We start from the raw sequence: 27428 nt of genomic DNA, 5'->3' as shown, positions 1-27428 counted from the left end.
ACTATCCACAGACAGGAAATTCTGGGTGATTGACATAAAAACTGACACCACTGCCCCACACACGTATGCACTGTGTGAGTGGAGGAAAGGGGTCCCTGATTATTTCAATGGAAACAGTGTAAAAACTATTGACCAAACAGAACTTTTCCTGATACATCCAGGAGTTCCTACTGCGGGTCCCTCATCCACCACCCCTGGGGTATCCAGCCAAGAAAAAGGTGTCCAAGAAGGGCATCCTGAGTCATCACCTTTGTCGACTTTTAGCTCAGAACTGTGTGCTGTTCTTGGGGAGATTGTGGCAAAATGTAGCAGGGACTCCTCGAGCTATCTGATGACTGGATATAGGAAGCTCCGGACATTCTCTGGGAAACAGCCTGTGCCTTCAGCAGAAGATGGGTTCGAAGAGTGGCTAGATACCGCCACTCAGGCTTTGGAGGAATGGGAGGTACCAGAACAGCACAAGAAGCAGAGGATCACAGAGAGTTTAAGGGGACCTGCATTAGAGGCTGTACGTAATCTAAAGCTTAGCAAGAAGAACTGCACTGCACAGGATTATTTGGACATTCTGCAAGATGTGTTTGGTCGGACGGAGAACGCCGCTGAACTTCTCTACCAGTTGGACCACTGTTATCAAGAAGAGGGGGAGAAGTTGTCCGAATTCATTAAACGTCTGGATAGGATTATCCACCAGATTCTGTTAAAGAAAGGAATAGACCCCCGGAAAATAGATGAGACTCGTGCACGACAGGTTCTGAAAGGGGCTCAACCTTTAGATCCCATTGCCATACTGTTACGAACTCGTCGAGATGGCGGCATTCTAGAATACCCCGACCTGATTCGAATGGTCAGAGAGGAAGAGGTCATGTTGGACAACAAGAAGAAAAGTCGGCAGTTTGACTCAACTGCCCGGGTTGGAGTGATAAGTGTGGAAGAGGGTGACTCTCAAGTTGAACTCCTAAAGACCCAAGTGTCTCAGTTGATAGAAATGGTGTCCATCCTGACTGGTCAGGTATCCACTCTACCCAAGGGGAGTATATCGGAGAGGCCAGATGAACCTGTTAGTCTCAGCACAGATCCAGAGCCACGGCCTGCAAGATTGTTAACTTGTTTCAACTGCGGGGGAGTTGGGCATGTTAGAAGGGTATGTCCCAGCTCAGGAAAGGTTGCCACGAAAGCTCGCGAGCCAGCGGGAAACTTCAGAGGACACCGGTGAAAGAGTCAACCGGGTGTCCGCCAGTTTTAAGGGACTCCAAGAGTGGTGCAGGATCAGGGAAACCGAGTCAGGGGGTTAGACCCCAATATAACACCCCCAGTTCTAGACTCCGGGTTACTGAGGGAAGGAAAGTCAATGCACGCCGGGTTCAGCGGGGGCCCAGATCAAGGAAGAAAAAGGAGAAGAGGGCCAGGGTACAGAGAACTGAATCAGACAACCAGGCTACATCAAGAGAATTCCCAACTAACTTGGTCGGGCCCTCCCCAGTGGTCTCGGTTCAGGTGGAAGGAATTTACACAAGAGCCCTCCTTGACACAGGGGCCCAGGTGACTCTTTTGTATAGAGACTTCTATGATAAATATCTTACCCATCTACCTTTGCAGAAGTTGGAAGATCTGGAGATATGGGGTACTGGGACCCAAAGTTTTCCCTATGACGGGTATCTGCCAATCAAGTTGACCTTTGATCCATCAGTGGCTGGTGAAGCGGAAACCTTCGACACCTTAGCGGTGGTCTGTCCTCGTCCACCAGGGGCCAACAAAAGCTCTCTCATCGTAGGAACAAACACTGACCTGGTAAGGCGCCTTCTGATACAACTGGTCCAGGGACAAGATGCTCCGGCGCCAAGGATCCATCCCATGCTACGGCAGGCCTACCAACGATTAGTGTTGGAGCAAGAGACCCCCGCAGAAGGAGTTGGACGACTCTGGAAGCTGGATAGAGCAGAAAAGGTCTTACAGCCAGGAGAGGTGGCCTGTTTTAAGGCTTCTGTTAAACTCACATGGCAACAGCCGGGTCCCTTCATTATCTTTGAATCAGGTCAAAAGGAGAGACAGAGAGGGATAGAAGTGATCCCTGAGGTGATCCCTTTGAAGGTGTTACAGGAAAACCGTGGAAGGGTTTTAGTGAGTGTCAGAAACACCTCTATTACACCAGTGAAGGTACCGGCCAGAGTGCTCCTGGGCCAAGTCAACCCGGCTACCCCAGTTGCCCCCATTGATTTCAAAGAAAAGGAACAGGGTGAAGCGGTTATAGAGGAGCTCTGCTCTGGAAGCGCTGCCCTCCCGCCGGAATGGGTGAAGAGGGCCAAGGCACAACTTGCTCGATGGAGGGAAATATTCTCTAAGGACGAGTTTGACGTGGGATGTGCCAGGAGCGCCACTCATAAGATCCGCCTGAGTGAGGACAAGCCTTTCAGGGAGAGAGTCCGGCAAGTCCCCTTAGGTGACTTAGAAGATCTACGTCAACAGCTGGCAGAGCTCAAAAAGATCGGGATTATCCGAGAATCCAGGAGCCCGTATGCTTCCCCGATAGTGGTAGTCTGGAAGAAAAATGGATCTTTGAGGCTTTGTATCGACTACCGAACGCTGAACAGAAGAACCATCCCAGACCAGTATACCACTCCTCGAATCGAAGATGCCCTACAGAGTCTGTCAGGGGCGAAGTGGTTCAGTGTGATGGACTTAAAGAGTGGGTATTATCAGATCCCCATGCACCCTGAAGATCGGGAGAAAACAGCCTTCATCACCCCTGTGGGGTTCTTTGAGTTCAATCGCATGCCTCAGGGGTTGTCCGGGGCCCCTGCTACCTTCCAGAGGCTGATGGAAAGGACCGTTGGAGATATGAACTTGATAGAGGTACTGGTATACTTGGATGATGTTATCGTGTTTGGCAGAACTTTGGAAGAACACGAGGAGAGGTTGGAAAAGGTCTTGAAGAGGCTACATGAAGAAGGTCTGAAACTTTCTCCTGAGAAGTGCCAATTCTATCAGTCCTCGGTCCATTACCTGGGCCATATCGTGTCTGGAGAAGGGGTGGCCACTGACCCGGACAAGCTGGATGCTGTTGCTTCCTGGCCCAGACCCACAAATGTGACCGAACTCCGGTCATTTTTGGGCTTTTGCTCCTATTACAGGAGGTTTGTGGAGGGGTTCGCCCAGATTGCCCGACCCCTAAATGAGCTCCTGAAGAATGAAGAAGATGATGTCCCTGAGTTGGTAAAGCCGGTGAAGTCCACCATGGGCCCCCGGAAGGCTAAGGAATCCATCCAGGATCAGTGGACCCCGGAATGCGAAGGGGCCTTTGTCCAGCTGAAGGAAACCCTAACCACTGCCCCTGTGTTGGCCTATGCGGACCCCACAAAACCATATGAACTGCATGTTGATGCCAGCCGAGATGGGCTGGGGGGGGTACTTTATCAGGAGCATGAGGGTCATCTGCGACCTGTTGCCTATGTGAGCAGAAGCCTACTGCCTGCTGAAAGGAATTATCCTACTCACAAACTTGAATTCTTGGCCTTGAAGTGGGCAGTGGTTGACAAATTGAAAGACTACCTGTACGGAGCTGAATTCATTGTCAAGACAGATAATAATCCCCTCACCTATCTGTTGACTACGGCCAAGCTGGATGCAACAGGACATCGATGGTTGGCTGCCCTCTCTAGCTTCAATTTTAGCCTGAAGTATCGGCCAGGAATCGGAAATAGGGATGCAGATGCCCTATCCAGAAGGTTGCATGTTCCACAGGAACCTGCGGAAGAATGGACTCATTTGGCTCCAGAAGGGGTGCGTGCCCTATATCAGGGAACTGAATTTCGATCCCGAGGAGGGTCAAGAGCAGAAGAGATTGGGGTTTCGGCTATCGGGGTACCCAAATGCTACTGCCAGGTGACCCAAGTTGAAGGGGAGGGTTTGCCCCGGCTGTCCAAAAGGGACTTGCGGAAGGAGCAGTTGGAAGACCCTTTGGGAAAACTTCTCTTGGAAGCCCTGGAGATCCAGAGCCCTGAGTTGCTTCTAACTGACTCCCCTCAGGGGGCCCGTCTGTTACATAGAGAGTGGACCCGGTTACAGATCAGAGAAGGAGTGGCCTACCGGAGAGGTCCATCTGAAGATCTGGAGGAGAAGTGGCAACTGTTCTTACCAGCTAAATACAGAGAGGGAGTTCTGGCCGCTCTTCATGATAATCATGGCCATCTGGGGCCCGAAAGAACCTTTCAGCTTGTCAGGGACAGGTTCTACTGGCCTTGTATGAGGGCCGAAGTTGAAGGATACTGTCATTCTTGTGTGCGGTGTATACAGAGGAAGACTCTGCCACGTCAAGCAGCCCCAATGGGCCATCTACAAAGTCAGGGACCCATGGAGCTGGTGTGCATTGATTTCCTTTGCTTAGAGCCTGATCTGAGTGGCCAGGGGAATGTCCTTGTGGTAACAGACCATTTTACCAGATATGCTCAAGCATTCCCAACAAGGGATCAGAAGGCCTCAACGGTAGCCAAAGTTCTTGTGGAGAAGTTCTTTGTACATTATGGGTTACCACAACGCCTCCATTCTGATCAGGGAAGGGACTTTGAAAGCAGATTGATCAAGAGACTGTTAGATATGTTAGGCATTCAAAAGACTAGAACCACTCCCTACCATCCACAGGGGGATGCCCAGCCTGAACGATTTAACAGGACTCTTTTGGATATGTTGGGGACTTTGAGCTCAGAGAAGAAACAGCATTGGGGCAAGCACGTAGCTGCCATTGTGCATGCCTACAACAGCACTGTCAGTGATGCTACTGGATATTCCCCTTTTCGGCTGATGTTTGGAAGGGAGGCTCGGTTGCCAGTGGATTTGGCCTTTGGCATTTCGCCTGATCATACCTCTTCAGCATCGCATAGAGGATATGTGGACCGACTGCGGAAGAGTCTGAAAGCGGCCTATGACAAGGGTCAGGCCACATCTGATCAACGTGGACTGCGGAATAAAAAAAATTTCGACCTAAAAGTTCAGATCCATGACCTGCAACCAGGGGACAGGGTTTTGTTGAGAAACTTGGGTGTCCCGGGAAAACACAAGTTGGCAGACCGCTGGAAGTCCCAACCTTATGTTATCTGCAAGCAACTGCCAAACCTTCCTGTGTACCAAATTCCGCCTGAAGGAAGTGTGGGTCCATTGAAGGCTTGGCATCGGAACCATTTGCTGCCTCTCTCTGAAGCGGTTCGTATGCCCCCTGTGGAAGACTTGTCAGAGGCCCCTTCGACTTCTCGCCGGTCCAGACCAGTTACCAGATCTCAGACGACGCTCCCAGATGAGGGAGAGGGAAGTTCTCCATCTGAAGATTTGGAAGATGAAGAGGAGGTACCCGACTGGTTGTGGTCATCTCAGTTGCCAGAACCCACACCTGCCTCCCTGTCTTCATCTGACTTGGCTGATAGAGGAGCCCTTCGGGCAGAAGCCCCTGAATTCATACCCTTTTATATGGTTCCAGAAGAAGCAGCTGAGGATGAAGATCCTGAGGAGGAGGTTGCACCCTTCTCTGAAGAAGAACTGACCTCTCTTGAACCATCAGGTTCCTCTGTGTTGGAACATGAGGAGGTGGACATTGAAGAATCCTCAGAAGTGCCTGATCCTAGCACCTCTGAGAGCATGCCTCCACGGGAACAGAGGGAAAGGAGAGTCATTCACCCACCTAAGAGACTGACCTATGATCAATTGGGTGAATGTTCGGAAGAAGCTGTTTTTACCTCCAAAAGATCTCCTGACCAGCCTAGTTCCTCCACTGTAGATTTGGTGGGGGACAACCCTAGCTCACCCCCAGGCACAACTGTACAAGCCACCCAAGTTTTGGGGGGTCTGTGAGAGATCATGAGAACAAAGTATTAAAGTAGAAAACGTTTGCATTTAAGTTTGTACATAAGGATATTGGGTTTGGCCATTATAATAAGCACAGTTTTTGATGTTCACAATTTGGTTTACTTTGTGAGTTAATGTTTGCGCACATTTTGTTGCTCTGACCTCACTATATGTTTTTTTCTCTTTCTCACCTTTTGATGTTTTTTTTTACAACACAAACTTTAAGATGTAAGTGTTTAAGAAATTGCAAATGCACATGTGCTGTTTAAAGGAGCACTATATAAAAAAGCACTAGAAATCAGCACTATATTAACACTGTAGAAATCACTTATTTGCTTATTAATTGCACTTTATCGTTTACTGTTGCACTGCTATCAGAATACAAAATTGGATATATTCAGATTGACTTATTTCAGCAAAATGTTAATGTTTTTGTTGTATAATGCCAACCTATGCACTAGGGTACATACTGTTGACCTCTTTGGGGACCAAAGTTTCTCAAGTGGGGGGAGTGTTTGATATGTGGGAAGGAACTAGGCTCCCTCTAGTGGTAGCTGCATGGAATTTCCCGGGCTGTGACTTCCTTTTCACAAGATGAAGAAACTACATCTCCCAGGCTGCTTTGCAAGATCCAAGGTGCACGGCTGCACCGCACGGCACTATGGGGGAAGTTATTTAAAGGAAGAGAGAAGCGCGCGAAGGGGGGCGCCTTTCTGCGCTGGACTCTGAGGAACCAGCGAGCGAGAGTGAAGGACTGACACTGGATATTGGGCCAGAGCCTCTTAGCCTGGAGGGACGACGTGGAACCGTCCCATCTTAAGCACGAGGCACATTCCTGGAGGTCATACTGCTGTTTGCAGAGACGGGAGGTCATCCGCCAGAAGGACCTCGCGCGGCTGGCATATAGCCACAGGACTGAGACCGCAGTGGAAGCGCGCGAAGGAGAAAACTTCTGTTGGTGAGAGGGCACATGCCCAATAACTGACTTTATCTGCCGAAGAGATAGTTTTATCTACAGATAGCGGTAGCGCAACAGGAGGTGATAAAACCCCGGGGGTTTATCAGCATACTTTCTCAGGAGACTCATAGACAAACAGTAAGGTCTGTAAAGGAGTCGCCAGAGGTTTATCTCTCTCGCAGAAGTTATTGCTCAGTTACGCAGACACCCTGCGGTGACAACTAACAGCTCGTTGTTTCTCTCTCTCTTGATCTTTATTCCTAATCTGGATTACAAATGAGCTCTATTCAATAACCTTGCTAGCGAAGATCAACAAGAAAGAAGAGAACTCTGGGGGGGGGACTCAGATAGGCATACCTACCTGGTACTGTGTCTAGCCTTAATGCAGGAGGAGTGTGGGGGTATTCTTTTACCTTTTTAAAGCTGTTTTAAATAACCTTTTATGGACTTGTATTGTATTGTATTGTATTGTATCTCCCCTATTCAATTTGATATATAGTAAACTAAGTTTGGTTAATTACAATCCTGTGCGTTGTTCCATTGTGTCACCCAGAAGGACTACCATTCAAGAAGGTAACAAGGTATTGTTGCATAGTGAAGTATTGTATTCCAATCTGTGTATCCATTTGATAGTCCAGTCCTATTCTGGGTCAGTTGTGCCTGAGGAGGGATCGAGCCAATTTGATTGGGTTGTTAGGCAGGGTGTAGACCCAATAATATAATCAGCAGCTCCTGCGGGGGTGGTGCTACATATATATATATATATATATATATATATATATATATATATATATGCACACACATATATATATATATATATATATATATATATGCACACACACACATATATATATATATATATATATATATATATAATTATTATTGATTCAATTATAATTCATGCGTTATATTATATATATATATATATATATATATATATATATATATATATATATATATATATATATATATATATATATATATATATATATATATATATATATATATGTGTGTATATATATATATAAACACACACACATATATCTATATATAATATATAATGCATGAATTATAATCTAATCAATAATATAATTTTATTATATATATATTATATTAAATAATAAAATAATATTATTGATTCGATTATAATTCACGCGTTCAAATTTATCACATCTGGGATGTCTACTAGACTCTTGTTTTGGTCAGGTTTAAGTCAGTAATTACTAAGAATTGTAGGCCTATAATACATAACGCCAAATTTCCATGAAAACAATTGTACCGCTTTTGGTATGTAATTCCTGACATAATCATACCGCCAGGGAGGTTAATAACCAGCTATTGACTGCATCCTGATTGGGCAAAGCTTTGATAAGAATAAACATTTAAAATATATATTTTTTTAAATCACTCCTAATTTGCAGCATTTCTTCACAACCGCCTAAAACTTTTTCACAGTACTGGATATATAGAAACAACGTTTCTTTCTACGGTCTTTTCTAAAGCTGGCCATATATAGTTCAGCCAGATGAAAAAACCTGAACCCATTCTCCCCCCCCTACATTTGAGGATGGGAGAAAACTCCATGCTTCACCATTGTATTCTGATGGTGCTGCATTGTGGCAGATCACTGCTACATTCAATGGCTGCAGCTGCTGATTGTGCAACTTTTAATAGAAAGATATGGAATTTCTGCTTCATACATTCAGTGTATAGGAAAGTCACAGGCTGGAAAAGATTTCCTATTATTGCATTATTTTCATTTTTTTCTCCTTGTTTTCTCAGTTCTAAAAAAAACAGCAAAATTTGTAATTGTCATTGTAACGGATCAACTGGATTCCCGACTGGGTACCTTCGCTGACGGATGCTCCTAGTGCTTCCCGAGGGCTCCAAGCACTCCACCAGACACCCTAACCACCGCAGACCCCACGAACTGCCAAGGCTTGGTTAGGGTCTCGCCGTCTCCTACCCACCCTGGACCTATGACAAGGCTCCAGATTCCAGTGGGTGAACCTCTCTTTCCCCAGAGCGGAAAGCAGGAACAAGCTCTTACAAGAGCTTAGTGATTATTCAAGGGAGCATGAAGAGCATAGCAATCCCTTGTAGCAGATTTCCCCAATAAGAGACAGGACTCTAGATTGAGGGTGAAGTAGAACTCTAGGTTTAATGTTACAGCTGCCCTTTTATACAGTTTTCCCCCACAAGGTTACCACCCAGGTGGACCTTGTGGGGAACAGGACATAAATTTCACAATCCAAAAAAAACAGAGTTTAACACTCAGTCACTCCCATACAGTGTACACAATCCCTCCCCGCTGTCTGATTACATTATCATATGCAGATTAAATTGTATACAGAAAAATAATTAACCTGAACGAATTATCTAGCCATCTGGACAGAACAATGTGAGGTCAGTAACATTTAACAATTGGACAGGCAGACTTAACACAATACACATCCCACCTCAATAGATAGGCAATAGGACAAGACTGCCAATGACAGCCTGTCCGTCTCCTACATTTCAAGTACATGGAATACACACGAAATATTACTCTCCCATTTGAAGTTATCCAAACCATTTTCTCAGTGTCCCCCAAGTAACTGTCTTCCACTCCCAGTGACAGTGAGCACCATCACAGTCATCCATCACATATTGTATAAATATTAGTAATAGGAAAAATATTAGTGAGCTGATATTTTTAATAACATGGACAGGTGTTTTTTCCAAACCTTTTTAAAATGAACAAAAAATATACTTTTCATTGTTTGAACACCAACATTTGTTTAAAACCATGACATATTATTTTATTATCACATAAAATTAGCTTTTTTTTTCTGTTGATAATTGCTGTATATTAATCACGATAATAATGTTATTCAATAAGTCCTTATATTGAGCATTTTAGCACACATTTTATGTATGAGCAAGGCACTGAGGGGTTTAGCAAAATAAGGAAAATATACTGTATGTGAATCTAAAGATGTAAGCAGACATGAGTCTTAGGCAAGATGTCAACAGTATTCACAAGAAGTCACTTGTGAGCTCCAGACCTTTATCACAGTTCATTTAATTATTCAAGTGAAGCTTTGAATGTGAATCTCTGCTCTTCAAAGAACATCAGAGAGACTGGGGACAAAGCACATCCCATAGCAATGAACACTGTAGCATTCTGTCAGATGTACGGGAATGATCAACATTCTAAATACTACATGAGATATGAATTTTATTTACATTGTGAGAGTAATGCTCGTTAGACTGACATGCTTTATTTGATGAGGGGAAACAGGGAAGACACTTGCAGTAGTGTCTGTAAGTAAAAAGTAAATTTCATATAAAAGTAATTTCCTATAACAGAACAGAATTCACAGATGCTGTCATAGCAACAAGATTAAAAATTGGCAGACAATATAAAAGCTCCAATAGGTCCTTAAAGAAAGCTTTAAAAATGAAAGTTGAAAGCTACTAGGACCGTGCTAGAATGAATAAGGACAAAATCATGGCATTAGAGTTAGGATTCCAGAATATCAAGAGCATGATGATGTAGTCTGTCAAGAAAAAAGATCAAACCAAAACAAAGCAAATAATGCAACATGGAGATACACACAAGGTGTAATACTAGGAACCTTATCATAAGTCAAAAAAAATAGCTCTCAGTCTTGCCACACTGCCTTTACCAGCCTTTTCCTTAGGTCTGATTTTGCAAATGTTTCTTGCCATATTCTAGTTTTATGCTTTATTGTTTCTGTATGAAATATACATTTTAGATTTTTTTTTTATTTCCTGGACTGCGTAAAAGTATAATGAAGTTAGTAACTACAACACTGCCCTAGTAAAAATGCATAATACAAAATAAAATATTTTTTTATAATTATTATTTTAATTATTAATACAGGTAACAGTATCACACTATGGATGTTCTCACATTCCTTGCATGGTGAAAACAATGCTGGTAAATACTTGGAGAGAGAAGTGGAGGAGATAAGGAGGTGAAAAAGAGTGACCACTGAGTGGCAGGTCTGCTTTAGACACAATTTAAGTCTTAAGCCCCATACACACGATCAGATTATCGAACGATCTGTCGTCCGTTTTTTTGTGGCATGCTAGTCTGATGTGGAAAGTGAAGAGGTTATTTTCATACAAATTTTCCCATACGACAGAATTCTACTTCAGAAGTGATGTTATGTGTTGGATTGCTTTGTATGTGTTCTTTCGTCTCTGAGCATGCCTAGTCTTGCTCTTAAGATTTTTTTCCGTCAAAATCTGTACTAGTGAGACGAAAATCGGACCTTGATTTGACTGACGACAAAAATTTTATATCTTGCACATCAGGATTTTGTCAGCCGAAAAGTCAGAGTTGGCTGTCGAAAGCACCATACTAACAATCCGAAAATCGACAGATCGGTCGTCAGACGAATTTTCCCTACAGATTTTCTTATCGTGTGTACGGGCCTTAACACACTATGGGGAAGGGGTGGAGAAAGAAATATATTATCTGGGCTTGTCCTATGCATACAACTGGTGAGTTGGGGCACATAGGAAGGGAGCACGCCACATTGGAGTCAAATTATATCAAGATTCACAAAAGTTGTATGGATTTATAGATGTTAATGGGCTATTTCTGATTTTTTTATTGCACGGAGCACTTTAGTCACAGCACTGGATTATAATTTGCGATAACCTTTTTGTCATTTCAGCACTTTATTTTATGTCTTTAATTGATTGGACACATTAGAAAAATGGAATGTGTGGAATACTAGGTTAGCGCTGTAGTTACTAAATTTACTAAATTAGGTTTCCAACCATCAACACAGCAGCAGTCTAATTAACCACACAGTTTTAACAGAGCATTGCACAGGGCTATACCCATCAGCTTGCATAAAAGTGTGCATTATAAATATTGGGGTAGTAGAGGTATAAGGTATTCGTAACAACAGGTTGCTATTTGTATTACATGTTTTTTTTTACAATTTTCATGAGCTTAATTCAACAAAAATACTCATTTCTAAAAGCTCACTAAGAGATGCTCCAACATCCTTAGTTAGCATATCATACATTAAGAATTTAATATCATTGGGGTTCAAATCCTATCATGCAAAAAATATTTAAAATATAACTAAAGGCATATATTTTTTTTTTTTTTGAAATTGTAAAGAGGGATTGAAACACATGCATTTTTTGATTGCTATCTGTGCACCTGTTTGTGCAAAGCAATATCAAAATTGATAAGCAAACCCATACTAACTGTGCAGGATTAGCATTGTGCAAAAAAAAAAAAAAAAAAAAAAAACACACGTAAAGAGTACAAAAAAAGGAATCAGAGCTGAACTAATGAGAAAATATGTATGTATTCGCTAAGGCAGAGGCAATTGCAAACACAGAAAGATGAAAGAAGGAATAGCTAGTCAAAAACGTAGATAAACCAATAAACCAATAGACCAATGTCTCACACATATCATGGCAAAGTTAATTCATCAGGAACTGCTGGACTGCCCAGTGTAGGTTCCTTAAATAGACCATATTGTGTCAATTATGCCAGAGGATGTCTCCAATCAAAAGGCAGATGTCTCTGTCCATGGCACGTTATCTGGAGTGTGAATAAGTCACATCTCCAAATTAAAAGCTAATACTTGTCGCTGCGCTTATGGTGATATAAATTAAATTAATTAAAATTAAAAATAAATAAATGGTTTAGTAAAAATAATATAAAGAGCTGCAGCTAGAGAAGAAGGGGTTACTTTTAGAATGATGATAGATATAAATGTCAGCGCTGCTCAAAAATTAATAATTAATTAATAATAAAGTGTACTAGTGCTAAATCAATCCCATAAATATAACGTGTTAAATACTGTGAATAAAGTGTATACGTGCTAAATCAATTGCTCATATAACACAAAGTACAATATATACTGCGCAACATACACAAATAAATAAATCTATCAAGCAAACATTATTTTCATTCTATGGTAATAAATGTGCATAAAAATAAATTATTAATATACTGTGCAACATATGCTCATAAATAAATAAATAAATAAATATATCCAACAGAAAGTCTCTCCATTTAATGCCTATGTGTACAAAGTTCTTTGCTTAAATTCTTCTGTAAAGTGCTCTTGTGCTCAAATAAGTGAATCCTCTTCACAAAAAGTGGCAAGTGGTATCACAAAGTGCTCCCCTCTTGATCCCTCACTTACCAGGCGTAAGAGGGTAATATGCCTGTCACAGTGTACGGGCAACGGCTTGATGCGTTTCGCTCCACCAATCAGAGCGTCCTCATAAGCTATCAGTGTTGCCCGTACGTCCGACGTCATATCCAGTGTTTGGAGCGCAGAACGCGGAAGCGGCGTCCAACACCAGGAAATTCATTCAAAGCGTTTGAAAATCATTGTTTTTGTAAGTGTAACTTTTAATTTTTTGCAATAAAACTGCTGGAAGGTACCTCACTATGGAGATTCTTATTTTTATTATGGGGGGAGACTTCTGAACAGAGAGAAAAGCCACGTATCTTGCTTGATTGAGAGTGACCTGGAGTGATCAGAAGTGCTTACTAGCCAGAGTTTTCAGCATGGATAGCTGTGACAGGCATATTACCCTCTTAAGCCTGATGAGTGAGGGATCAAGAGGGGAGCACTGTGTGATACCACTTGGCACTTTTTGTGAAGAGGATTCACTTATTTGAGCACAAGAGCACTTTACAGAAGAATTTAAGCAAATAACTTTGTACACATAAGCATTAAATGAAGAGACTTTCTGTTGAATATATTTATGTATTTATTTATTTATGAGCATATCTTGCACAGTATATAAAACATTTATTTTTATGCACATTTATTACCATAGAATGAAAACAATTTTTGCTTGATAGATTTATTTATTTGTGTATGTTGCACAGTTTATTTTGCACTTTGTGTTATATGAGCATTTGATTTAGCACGTATACACTTTATTCGCAGTATTTAACACTTTATATTTATGGGATTGATTTAGCACGTATACACTTTATTATTAATTAGTTATTCATTTTTCAGCAGCGCTGACATTTATATCTATCAACATCTCCAAATTACATCATTTTAATGCGACTGTGTCATCCAGAACACAACTAAGCTCCCTTCCCAGAAGTGAATGGCTAGGCATCATTCAGGCAAGGGGAAATATATATTAAACAAATTGCAGTACTAGAAGTGAGACTTCTTGATTTACAGTTAAAGCATTAACCATCGTCTTCAATAAGGAAAATCCAACAGATGAATGGACCCCCCAGGTAAAGGGTTCAACATGTGTGTTAAATACTTTATATAAATTAACAAGTTTACAGCATTGGGTATGTGACAGTCAAGATGAGATATCCTTCTCCACACCCACTCTGAGCATCAACTTACTCGTTATAAGGACTCCATGTGCTAAGAGGTCAATATGAGCATTTTCAGAAGAAATCCACTACTTTAGATCAACCACCCAGGCTGTCTTTAAGGCAGGGCAAAAGGGGCAGCTGCACCGGGCCCAGTCATTGTTGTGGGGCCTAAATCAGCTGCCCCTTGAGCCTGCACTGCCTGAGAATAGTTGATAAGTGGATTTAAGAGGGCCCAAGAAAATGTTTGCCCAGGGTCCAATCAATATTGTCAATATCGTCAACCACCAAGATTTGTGTTATATCCAGAAGCTATCTGCAAACTCCTGATGTCACCATAAAAAAACATATGTTGCAATAGTAAATCCCAATATACAAGTTGTTGGACAATATTTTATAGCACTAGAAGTGAGGCTTCCTAATCTCCTAATCATGAATAAATCCACACGTTTATTACAGAAAACTCATCAGACAGATACCCCACAAGTACAGTAGTACTGTAGTACTGGTAGTGTCTCCTAAACTCCTGTCAACTGTCACTATATTGTCCTTTAAAAAGTAAACCACTATGGATCACTTTTCAGAGAATAGTAAGCTTTACCACTAATGTGAAAGAAGAGTTTGTGTCTGTGGCCCCTAAAGATTTATTTTAGATGAAATGTATGTAGGGCAGAGGTTATGGTTGGTGGAGTTATCATTTTTGGTATTTATTCATCCCAAAGGTGTTCTATTAGGTTGAGGTCAGGATTCTGTGCATGCCAGTCCTGTTCCTCCACCCCAAACTCGCTCATCCATGCCTTTATGGACCTAGCTTTGTGCACTGGTCCAAATCATTTGGTGTATGGGGGATTATGGTGTGGGGTTGTTGTTCCAGGGGTTGGGCTTGGCCCCTTAGTTCCAGTGAAGGGAACTCTTAAGGTGTCAGCATACCAAGAAATTTTGGACAATTCCATGCTCCCAACTTTGTGGGAACGGTTTGGGGTTGGCCCTTCGGGTTCCAACATGAGTGCGCGTCAGTGCACAAAGCAAGGTCCATTAACTACTTGCCGACCGCCTGGCGCAGATATACTGCTTGGCCATGTGAACCGATGTACCTATACGGGGGCGCACGCACGCCACCGGAAGCTCGCTTAAGCCCCTATTAGGCAGCGGGGAACCCGAAACCAGGGGGCCGGTGGCCACGTTCACCACCAGGCACCCTCGTTCGCTTCCCGTGGAGAGAACGGCGGTCTGCTATTGTAAACACAGCAGACCGTTGTTCTCTCTGGAATGAACACAAAGCACCTGTGATCCCCCTATTTAGGATCACAGGTCTCTGTGTTGATTCCACAAGCCCATCCCCCTCACAGTTAGAAAACACCCCCTAGGCAAACCCCCTGAGTTAACCCCTTCCCTGCCAGTGTCATTATTACAGTAACAGTGCATATTTTTAGCACTGATTACTTTAGTAATGTCACTGGTCCCCCAAAAGTGTCGAAATGTCAGTTAGGGGTGCAATCCGTCCACTGAAATGTCGCAGTCCTGCTAAAAATTGCAGATCACCTCCATTGCTAGTAAAAATAAATAAATAAATAAAAATGACATAAATCTTTCCCCTAGTTAGTAGACGCGATAACCTTTGCTCAAACCAATAAAAATACACTCATTGTTTTTTTTACCAAAAATATTTATCAGAATACAAATTGGCCTAAAATGATGAAAACTTTTGATTTTCTATTTTTTTTTTTTTTTGAAAAATGAATTGTTGTATAGCAGAAAGTGAAAAATATTGTTTTTTTTTTTTTTTCAGAATTGTCTCTTTTTTTTTATAGCACAATAAATAGAAATCGCACAGGTGATCAAATATCACCAAAAAAAAGCTCTATTTATGGGGAAAAAAGGACATCCATTTTATTTGGGTACATCCTCGCACGACCGCGCAATTGTCCAGTAAAGTAACGCAGTGCCAAATCGCAAAAAATTGCCTGGTCTTTAAGGGGGCAAAACCTTCTGGGGCTGAAGTGGTTAAGACATGGATGAGCAAGTTTGGGGTGGAGGAACTTGACTGGCCTGCACAGAGTTCTGACTTCAGCCTGACAGATAGAACACAGACTGCGAGCCAGGCCTTCTTGTTCAACATCAGTGGCTGACCTCACAAATGTATTTCTGGAAGAATGGTCAAACATTCCCATGGACACACTCATAAACCTTGTGAACTGCCTTCCCAGAAGAGTTGAAGCTGTTATAGCTGCAAAAGGTGGGCAACTCAGTATTGAACCCTAACGACTAAGACTGGGATGCCATTAAAGTTCGTGTGTGTGTAAAGGCAGGCTTTCCAATACTTTTGGTAATTTAGTGTGTATATACTGTATATAGAAGAATATATCCAATAGTAATAATGGGATGTAGAGGAACAGTGGTTGCCATGGTGTGATTTACTATGCTGAAAGATAAATATACACATATTATTAATGGGTATTATGGTACATTAATCCTAGAAGTAACAATAGAAAATTAGAAAAGACTCTCTAGAGGGCATAGTGACAAACAAATTGAGAGTGTGAGTCATGCAATAAAAACAGTGAACAGCAAGCTAGCATGGAGAAGAAAAGGGGTGAAAGGATGTGTGCATCAAAGAGAAAGACAGACAAGTGCTGATACTTACCAAAAAAACAGTTAAATCATACAACAAGAAACAATAGAGAAACATTCAGCAGATTTTATTTTACCCATACAATCCAATACCATAAAATCCTCATTGATCCCCATGGATGTCACTGTTGTGAGCCAAGATGTCCACCAGGCTTCTTTTTGCAATAGTATTTTGTTGGATCTACCCACTGGTATGTTCTAAGCTGCAAACTTGCAAACCGGGAAAACATAAATCATGTATAGCTAGAAAATAATGGGCTACTGCTGTCAATTCTTTTCCAGATGAAGGTTTCTGTTTTCATAGATTTGTTGTGCTTGTGGTTATTATAGTTGCAAACATATTAGTGAAAATGTCACCTCCTATAAAGCTAACCAGTTAACTTATTGTGTAGCTGCCATCAATTTTGGTATGTGCCAAATAATGTGAATAAATTACATTTGAGGCGCTACCTTAAATGTCAATGTGTATCAATATTAAACCCTACAAATGCATATAAAACCAAAACAGTGCTGTTTCTTTAACAAAAGCATTCCATTGTTCAAATACAATCAAAAACTGTCTATAATAAAATTTCTTTAAAGCACCACGTGCCGCATGCGGCACTTACAGGCCTATATCTCTTCTCAATATGGACCTCAAGGTCTTTACCAAAATCTTAGCGACGCAGTTGGCCGACCACCTCCCCCAGCTGGTACATTTGGATCAGGTCGAATTTGTGCCCTCTCGGGAAGCACACGATAACACAACCAAAGTCTTAAACTTAATACACGTGGAGAACATGACCCTAACCCCCACTGTTTTTCTGAACACGGACGCAGAGAAAGCATTTGATTGCGTAGATTGGCGATTCATGTTCTCAGTGCTAAAACATATTGGCCTCGGCGACAATATGTTGAACTGGATCTCCCAGGTCTATTCCAAACCCTCAGCACAGGTAAAGAGCAATGGGATCTTATCAGACCCCTTTACGATTGCCAATGGCACTCGGCAGGGGTGCCTTCTGCCCCCCTTGCTCTTTGCACTTACCTTGGAACCTTTCCTCTGTAGGATTCGCTCTAATCCTGACTTTGCTGGTCTGTGGTTGGGCGACACACACTGTAAAGTATCAGCCTACGCAGATTACCTTCTTTTCTCTCTCACTAACTTTCTAGTCTCCCTTCCTAACCTTCTACGCAAATTTGAGATGTATGGTTGCTACTCTAACCTAAAAATGAATTTTGGTTAGCTAAGTTCCCCAGATCTAAGTCACCGGGTTTGGATGGCCTCCCGATCAAATTTTACTCTTCATACTCTTCAGACGTACTGGTACCCCAGTTATTGACTTTATTCGAGCAGGCCTTTGAAACCTCCACCTTGCCTCCTTCCATGTGGGAGGCCTTAATAGTACTGATACCTAAACCTGGTAAGGACCCCCACCACCCTGCTTCTTACCGCCCCATCTCCCTCTTGCAGGTAGACGTCAAGATTTTGGCCAAAGTACTCTCGATTAGATTGAATAAGGTTATCCTTTCCCTGATTTACACTGACCAATCGGGATTTATGCCGGGAAGAAATACCTCCTTCAACCTGAGGCATCTGTTTATGAATTTGCAAGCTCGTCATGACAACTCTGGTACCAGAGTTGTGGTGTCCTTGGACACTGCAAAGGCATTAGACTCGGTTGAATGGGGGTTTCTATGGCGTTGCCTAGAGGGATATGGGTTTGGCCCCAATTTCATCCAGTGGGTGCGGGTCCTATATCAGGCATCTGTGGCCAGGGTCTTGGCCAATGGGTGGATGTCGGATAGCTTTCCCCTTACTAGGAGAACCCGGCAGGGCTCCCCCCTATCACCCCTCCTATACGTGCTAATGGCAGAACTGCTTGCGATAGCGATACGGGCACACCCTGACATCCGTGGCCTTTGGGTTGGTTCTTTGGAGGAGAAAATCGGGATGTATGCCGATGACATCCTTCTGTACCTGGCGGTAGAGATGGCCTTGCGGTTCGCAGAAAATTTTGCTTGTTCGCTACCAGCCAAATTTGCGAACACATGGCGTTGTTCGCAGCGGCCATATTTGTTTACATTGGGGAGAACTTTGACCCGTGACACAGCCATCAGGTGGAACGGGACAGCCAATTGAAACATTCCAGCACATGGACAGTCCCCCTACCCTATAAATAGACCCGATCTGGCGGCCGTTTCACATTCCGCTTTCTGCCAGTATAGGGAGAGGTCTGCTGTGCTCGTCAGGGAGAGTTTGCTAGACACATATAGCGTTGTGAAGATCCACAAAAGTCCTTTCCAGGGCTGGTATTTTTTGGTATAGGTCTACTAGTATCTTTTGAGCTTAGGGAGAGGTATCCAGTGGTTGCTTTGGGGGCAGTTAGAGATCGGCTGCAGTCACAAATCGCTCTGTCAATGTCCACAAAAGTGCTTTTCAGGGCTGGTATTTTGGTATAGGTCTAGTATCTTTTGAGCTTAGGGAGAGGTATCCTGTGGTTGCTTTAGGGGCAGTTAGAGATTGGCTGCAGTCACACACAAATCGCTCTGTCAATGTCCACCAAAGTCATTTAAAATGCTCCAATGTCGTTTTATGGTCTATTACAGTCTCTTTACTATAGGGCCAGGTATCCTGTGGTTGCTTTAGGGCAGGGGTGGGGAACCTACGTCCCGGGGGCCGTATGCGGCCCTCAAAGTCATTTGGTCCGGCCCCCCCGTGCAGCTGAGTCTGTCTCTCAGCTGATCTGTCAGAATGGAGCCAATGCTTCCTGTATAGTTCCGGCTCCGTTGTGACAGTCTGAGTGAGTCACAGGCGGAGTGATATCAAATGCATTCCGCCTGTGACCAATACAGGAAACATCGCCTCTTCCTCCAGCGCGGCACTGCTGCTAGCCAGCATTTCCCACCAGCAGCACACACAGCAGTACCAGCCAGAGCCAGCAGTACCAGCCAGAGCCAGCAGTACTCACAGCAGTACCAGCCAGAGCCAGCAGTACCAGCCAGAGCCAGCAGTACCAGCCAGAACCAGCAGTACTCACAGCAGTACCAACCAGAGCCAGCAGTACCAGCCAGAGCCAGCAGTACTCACAGCAGTATAAGGCAGTACCCACAGCAGTACCAGCCAGAGTCAGCAGTACCCACAGCAGAACCAGTAGTATCCACAGCAGTACCAGCCAGAGCTAGTAGTACCCACAGCAGTACCAGCCAGAGTCAGCAGTACCCACAACAGTACCAGCCAGCAGTACCTACAGCACAGTACCAGCCACCAGTACCCACAGCAGTACCAGCCTGAGCCAGCACTACCAGCCAGCAGTACTAGCCAGTAGTACCAGCCTGAGCCAGCAGTACCAGCCAGCAGTACCCACAGCACAGTACCAGCCAGCAGTACCAGCCTGAGCCAGCAGTACCTAAGGCAGTACCTACTGCACAGTATCAGCCTGAATAAGCAATACCCACAGCAGTACCAGCCTGAGCCAGCAGTACCCACAGCAGTACCAGACAGCTGTACCCACCAGCAGTACCAGCCAGCTATGCCCACCAGCATTAACCGCCAGAAGTTCTTTTCAAAACTTACCACCACAAAGTCGACTGCGCTCCAGACTGATCAACGCAAACCTGGAAAACCAGTTGCGAGTAGCAACATCATCAATACCAGCTAACATCACACACCTCACCAAAGAGAAGCAGTTGCAACTATCACATTAGGGGTGAGTTAATTAAATGTTTGACCAAATATAACGGGCACATTTTTAAGTTTTGTACGGCCCCTGAATGATTTTATAAATACCCAAATGGCCCTTGGCAGAAAAAAGGTTCCCCACCCCTGCTTTAGGGGCAGTTAGAGATTGGCTGCAGTCACACAGAAATCGCTTTATCAATGTCCACAAAAGTCATTAAAAATGCTCCAATGTCGTTTTAGGGTCTATTACAGTCTCTTTACTATAGGGCCAGGTATCCTGTGGTTGCTTTAGGGGCAGTTAGAGATCGGCAGCAGTCACATAGAAATTGCTTTGTCAATGTCCACAAAAGTCATTTAAAATGCTCCAATGTTGTTATAGGGTCTATTACAGTCTCTTTACTATAGGGGCAGGTATCCAGTGGTTGCTTTAGGGGCAGTTAGAAATCGGCTGCAGTCACACACAAATTGCTCTGTCCACAAAAGTCATGTCTGGTACACACAGCGTCAAACTCACTGGCCAATTTTTTTTTTACTGGTGTGCTACACCAATGCCACATATTGAAGTGGGGTGTTATTTAACCGTATAAATTTATAAGAGTATATTTTAGTGCTGCAAAAATGTGACCTCTCTTTGTATAAACAGTGCTACACACAGTGACAACAGTTACTGGGCAATTATTTGTAGAACTGGTGTAATAAACCTGTGCCCCCCCCCCCCAATGCCACATATTGAAGTGGGGTGTTATTTAACAGTATAATTTTCTAAGAGTGTATTTTAGTCCGGCAAAAATTTGGCCTCTTGCTGCGTAAACAGTGCTACACACAGTGACAACAGTTACTGGCCAATTATTTGTAGAACTGGTGTAATAAACCTGTGCCCCCCCATGCCACACATTGAAGTGGGGTGTTATTTAACAGTATAATTTTCTAAGAGTGTATTTTAGTCCTGCAAAAATCTGGCCTCTTGCTGTGTAAACAGTGTACAGCGCCAAACTCACTGGCCAATTTTTTGAACTGGTGTGCTACACCAATGCTCCCCCCCAATGCCACAAATTGAAGTGAGGTGTTATTTAACAGTATAAATTTATAAGAGTGTATTTTAGTCCTGCAAAAATTTGGCCTCTCGCTGTGTAAACAGTGCTACACACAGTGACAACAGTTACTGGCCAATTATTTGTAGAATTGGTGTAATAAACCTGTGCCCCCCCCCCCCCAATGCCACATATTGAATAGAGGTGTTATTTAACAGTATACTTTTCTAAGATTGTATTTTAGTCCTGCAAACATTTGGCCTATTTTGCTGTGTTAACTCTGCTACACACAGTGCAAACAGTTACTGGCCAATTATTTGTAGAACTGGCGGACTGACGGACCGGCAGATAGGGAGGAGAGGCAGGCAGAACTTGCATTGCAGAAGAGGTAGAAAGCAGACTGCAAATGTATCAGGAGCAAGCTATCAACCATGTACAGTCACAGGACGCCGGCACATGGCTCCGCAGTGTGGGCTTTTATTAATGTGTCCGTTGCTGACACCAGTGTTGCCATCTGCAGCCTTTGCAGTCAACGTCTAAGTCACGGAAAGCCCAACACTCACCTAGGGACAACCGCCTTAAGAAGGCACCTGAAATCCCATCACCAAGCCCAGTGGGAGCAAAACTGTCAGAACCCACAAAGCCACACTCCATGCTCTCACCGTCCAGCCCCTTCTCCTTCTCCTTCTCCTCCCCCTTCTCCTTCTCCTGTCTCCTCACAGTTGTCCAACACTCCACCTTCCATGATGCCGTCGTCACGTTTTTCTGGAAAAAGGCAGGCTTCTGTGGCTCAAATGTTGGAGCGTGAAAAAAGGTGTCTGACAGGTGTCCGACTACATCGGGTTAACGGCCGATGTGGACGCTCTGAGGAGTGATGAACCCCTGGACTACTGGGTGGGCATGCTTGACCTCTGGCCAGAGCTTGAACAATTTGCAATGGAACTGTTGGCTTGCCCACCGTCCAGTCACCTGTCTGAAAGGACGTTCAGCACAGCAGGGGGGATCGTGACCGATAAGCGCACTCGCCTAGCTCATGACAGGCATGGATCTCTGAGGAATTCAACACATGTGACCAATAGACCAGGTTTCATCGAAATTCCTCATGCCAGGCCACAAATATCTGAAAGACCGCTATCCACCCACAAAAATTCTTGGTCCTTGGCTTCGCTAAATACAGCGGCATAAAAGGCATTTCATGTCCATTGAATGGCTAATTTTTGCAGCCTATACAGGCCGACACTTACTGTTCTGCGTACTGTGAATGCCTACTGTACCTCTAGCCATCATATACTACATTCTTTGCTGTCAGTTCAACCCATCTGAGCTCATGTTTGCGGCCTAAACATCCCGCCACCTACTTGTGTATACTGTGAATGCCTACTGTACCTCTAGCCATCATATACTACGTTCTTTACTGTCAGTTCAACCCATGTGAGCTCATGTTTGCGGCTTAAACAGCCCGCCACCAACTTGTGTATACAGTGAACGCCTACTGCACCTCTAGCCATCATATACTACGTTCTTTGCTGTCAGTTCAACTGATGTGAGCTCATTTTTGCGGCCTAAACAGCCCGCCACCTACTTGTGTATACTGTGAACGCCTACTGTACCTCTAGCCATCATATACTACGTTCTTTACTGTCAGTTGAACCCTTGTGAGCTCATGTTTGCGGCCTAAACAGCCCGCCACCAACTTGTGTATACTGTGAACGCCTACTGTACCTCTAGCCATCATATACTACGTTCTTTACTGTCAGTTCAACCCATGTGAGCTCATGTTTGCGGCCTGTACAGCCCGCCACCAACTTGTGTATACTGTGAACGCCTACTGTACCTCTAGCCATCATATACTATGTTCTTTGCTGTCAGTTCAACCCATGTGAGCTCATTTTTGCGGCCTAAACAGCCCGCCTGTTAGGAACGCTTCCTGAGCATGTGCTGTCATGAGTCTGCAACCTAAAGGGTTAACCTAGAGCAGACTAATTGCAATAATTGGCAAAAAGGCTGCCTTATTTAAACAGCTCAGCAGCACTGCACTTCGCTGTGTTGTCTTAAGCTCTCCTGTGTTCTGAACTAAGGATGATCGAACTTTTGAAAAGTTCGGTTCGGCCAGAACATCCGAACTTCCCGAAAGTTCGGCCCGGATTTCAGAACCCCATTGAAATCAATGGGACCCGAACTTCGGTAATCAAAAAACACAATTTTTAAGCCCTAAAACCCAATAAACGCCCCTAAAAAGTGCCCAGGGTTCTGGGTCATGCCCCATTAACTATTAATCACACAAAAAAAAGTTCTTAAAAATTGTCATTTTTGATAAAAAAGCCAATTATTGAAAAAATAAAAAAAAAAAAAAAAGAGATTTTTTGGATTTAGTATCTGGGGGGTCTAAAGGGTGTGCATGTGAAGTTTCAGCTCTGTAGCATGTCCAGAACCATAAAAAAAAAAAAAAGATAATTTTTCAGTAGAACAGGGATGTGGGTCGGGACCCTCCTTTAACTTTAACACCTATATGATCTTTTTTTCTGGTTCTGGACATGCTACAGAGCTGAAACTTTACAGGTACACATTTTAGACCCCCCAGACACCAAATCACACAAAAAAAGTTCTTAAAAATTGTCATTTTTGTTAAAAAAAAGCCAGTTATTGAAAAAAAAAAATAAAAAGAGATTTTTTGATTTTTACTTTGGATTTCAGATCTGGGGGGGTCTAAAAGGTGTGCATGTGAAGTTTCAGCACTGTAGCATGTCCAGAACCAGAAAAAAAAGATTGTTTGTATTAGAACACTTTCTTTCAGGACAGGTAGTTAGCTTCTCTCCCGGTTTAATAGCAGGCATTTTTTGGGGTTCTTTGCAGTCAGGAAAAACATCTGAACTTGTGTATAGTGGTACTGTGCACAAGTTCTGATGTTTTGCCTGCCTCCAAAAACCCCCAAAAAATGGCAGCAAAAACACACCTGGGCATTTTTTTTTGGGACGCCAGCGTTTTTTTTGGCATTTTTTGGGGTTCTTTGCAGTCAGGAAAAACATCTGAACTTGTGTATAGTGGTACTGTGCACAAGTTCTGATGTTTTGCCTGCCTCCAAAAACCCCCAAAAAATGGCAGCAAAAACACACCTGGGCATTTTTTTTTGGACGCTAGCGTTTTTTTGGCATTTTTTTGGGTTCTTTGCAGTCAGGAAAAACATCTGAATTTGTGCATAGTGGTACTGTGCACAAGTTCTGATGTTTTGCCTGCCTCCAAAAACCCCCAAAAAATGCCAGCAAAAACACACCTGGGCATTTTTTTTTTGGACGCTAGCATTTTTTTGGGTTCTTTTGAGGCAGGCAAAACATCTGAACTTGTCTATAGTGGTATATATACACACATACTTATATGTTTATACACACCTAGACATATATAGGTGTGATAGTAGCAGAAATATATTAGTGTAAATGATTTCATTAGTGCAAGCATTTATTTCTGCTACTATCACACCTATATATGTCTAGGGGTGTATATACAGACATATATGTATATATATACCCCCTATACACATGTTCAGATGTCATGTCTGACATCAAACATGTCCTCAAAAAAGCACTGACAGTGGCAGCCCCTGCAGCATAAAAAATGCTTGGCTGGTGAGAAGCCATAATGGTGTCCCGAAGCTATTCAGAGAAATGATAATTTCTCTATAGCGGTCACCCTGCTATGGAAGGGTTTGGTCACCCTGCCATAGCAGTCACTGTCAGTTAACCCTACACTACACTACGGTCCCCTGACACTTCATGCTTTCCCTACAGAAACTAAATTTTTGAAGCTAACTTAAGTGTAAAGGAGCACTCTAACTACACCAGATATCCCTTTCCTCACACTAAAAATAGCTAAATGACACTTTTAAAGTAGAATTAACAGAACTGCTTCCACTCTCTTCCATGTCCAGTATAACAATGCTAGGAATATGGCGGGGGCGATCTTATATACTGGGGGGCGTATTTACTAATGATTGGCCTAGGGACCCCCTAGTCACTCCAATCACATTCCTAGCATTCTCCTGCCCCCTCAATTGGCTTTTGCTAATGGTTCTGGTCCAATCATGGGCTTTTAAAGCCCATTTCCTGAAGCATTGCATTTTGGGCGGTTCTGGTTGCCGAATTCCGAACTTTTTGGGGCAAAAAGTTCTAAATTCGGCCGAACCTTGAACACCCAATGTTCGGGCCGAATGGATGGTCGACCCGAACCGTTCGATCATCCCTATTCTGAACCTGCTTCCTGTTGATTTCCTATCTGATACCTGTTGACCTTTGGCTGGTCTCTGACTTCGCTTGTTTGCTGCCTGTCCTGATCCCGGCTCGTTTTGACTACTCTTCTGGATTCTCCTTGTCGGCTCATCCACCTTCGGACCTTGACCGGTTACCCCCTGGTGGGGCGACCCTGGGGACCGCGACCTGGTATCCACCTGCAGCCAAATCCATCCTCACCATCAGAGGCCCTGGTGAAGACAGGTGGATGCTTAGACCCCGCACCTCAGGTTAGCCTGTGCTACTCACCTCGGGTTTCCAAACAAGCTCCGCCCACCGGCAACGGTAAGCCTTCTCTGCACGACAGGCTTCCACCTGCCTCATAACACCGCCACCTACTTGTGCATACTGTGAACGCCTACTGTACCTCTAGCCGTCATATACTATGTTTTTTGTTGTCAGTTCAACCCATGTGAGCTCATTTTTGCGGCCTAAACAGCCCGCCACCTACTTGTGTATATTATGAATGCCTACTGTACCTCTAGCCATCATATACTACATTCTTTACTGTCAGTTCAACCCATGTGAGCTCATTTTTGCGGCCTATACAGCCCGCCACCAACTTGTGTATACTGTGAACGCCTACTGTACCTCTAGCCATCATATACTACATTCTTTGCGGTCAGTTCAAACCATGTGAGCTAATTTTTGGAGCCTATCTGAGTATACTACATATTGACGTGGGGTGTTATCTGAGTATACTTTCATAAGAGTATTTGTGTCCTGCAACAATATTGCCTCTTTTGCTGAATGAAGTCTGATACACAGTGCCAAACTCACTGGCCAATTTTTTGAACAACTGGTGTGATAAACCAGTGGCCCCCCAATACCACATATTGACGTGGGGTTTTATCTGAGTATACTTTCATAAGTGTATTTGTGTCCTGCAACAATATTGCCTCTTTTGCTGAGTGAAGTCTGATACACAGTGCCAAACTCACTGGCCAATTTTTTTAACAACTGGTGTGATAAACCAGTGGCCCCCCAATACCACATATTGAAGTGGGGTGTTATCTGAGTATACTTTCATAAGTGTATTTGTGTCCTGCAACAATATTGCCTCTTTTGCTGAGTGAAGTCTGCTACACACAGTGCCAATGCCAAACTCACTGGCCAATTTTTTGAACAACTGGTGTGATAGACCAGTGGCCCCCAAATAGCACATATTGAAGCGGGGTGTTATTTAAAAGTATACTTTTCTAAGATTGTATTTTAGTCCTGCAAAAATTTGGCCTCTTTTGCTGTGTTAACTGTGCTACACACATTGACAACAGATACTGGCCAATTATTTGTAGAACTGGTGTGATAAACCTGTGGCCCCCCAATGCCACAGATTGAAGCGGGGTGTTATCTACACAGACACATGATCTAGTAAACATGGGCAGGGAAGGTATATCACTTTTACTGCCCACTGGGTGAACCTTCTGACGGCCGTTAAGCATGCAACCCGTGGCACCCATGTAGATTTAGTTGTACCGCCACAGATTGCAAGCAGGCCTGCCTCTTCTCCTCCTCCTCCTCCATCCTCCCTCTCCTCCTCGGCTGACTCCTCCTCTTCCGCTGCTACCGTCTCTTCTCCTGCGCCGCCCAAGATCCCCAGAACCTATTCCACATGCCAGGTGAGACGTTGCCACGCTGTGCTGCGTCTGTTGTGCCTTTGAAGCCAAGAGCCACACTGGTCCTGCACTCC

The sequence above is a fragment of the Pelophylax lessonae genome, assembly GCF_965119305.1.
Source record: "Pelophylax lessonae genome assembly, chromosome: 2".
NCBI classification, from domain to species: domain Eukaryota; kingdom Metazoa; phylum Chordata; class Amphibia; order Anura; family Ranidae; genus Pelophylax; species Pelophylax lessonae.
Note: the sequence above shows the minus strand (reverse complement) of the source record.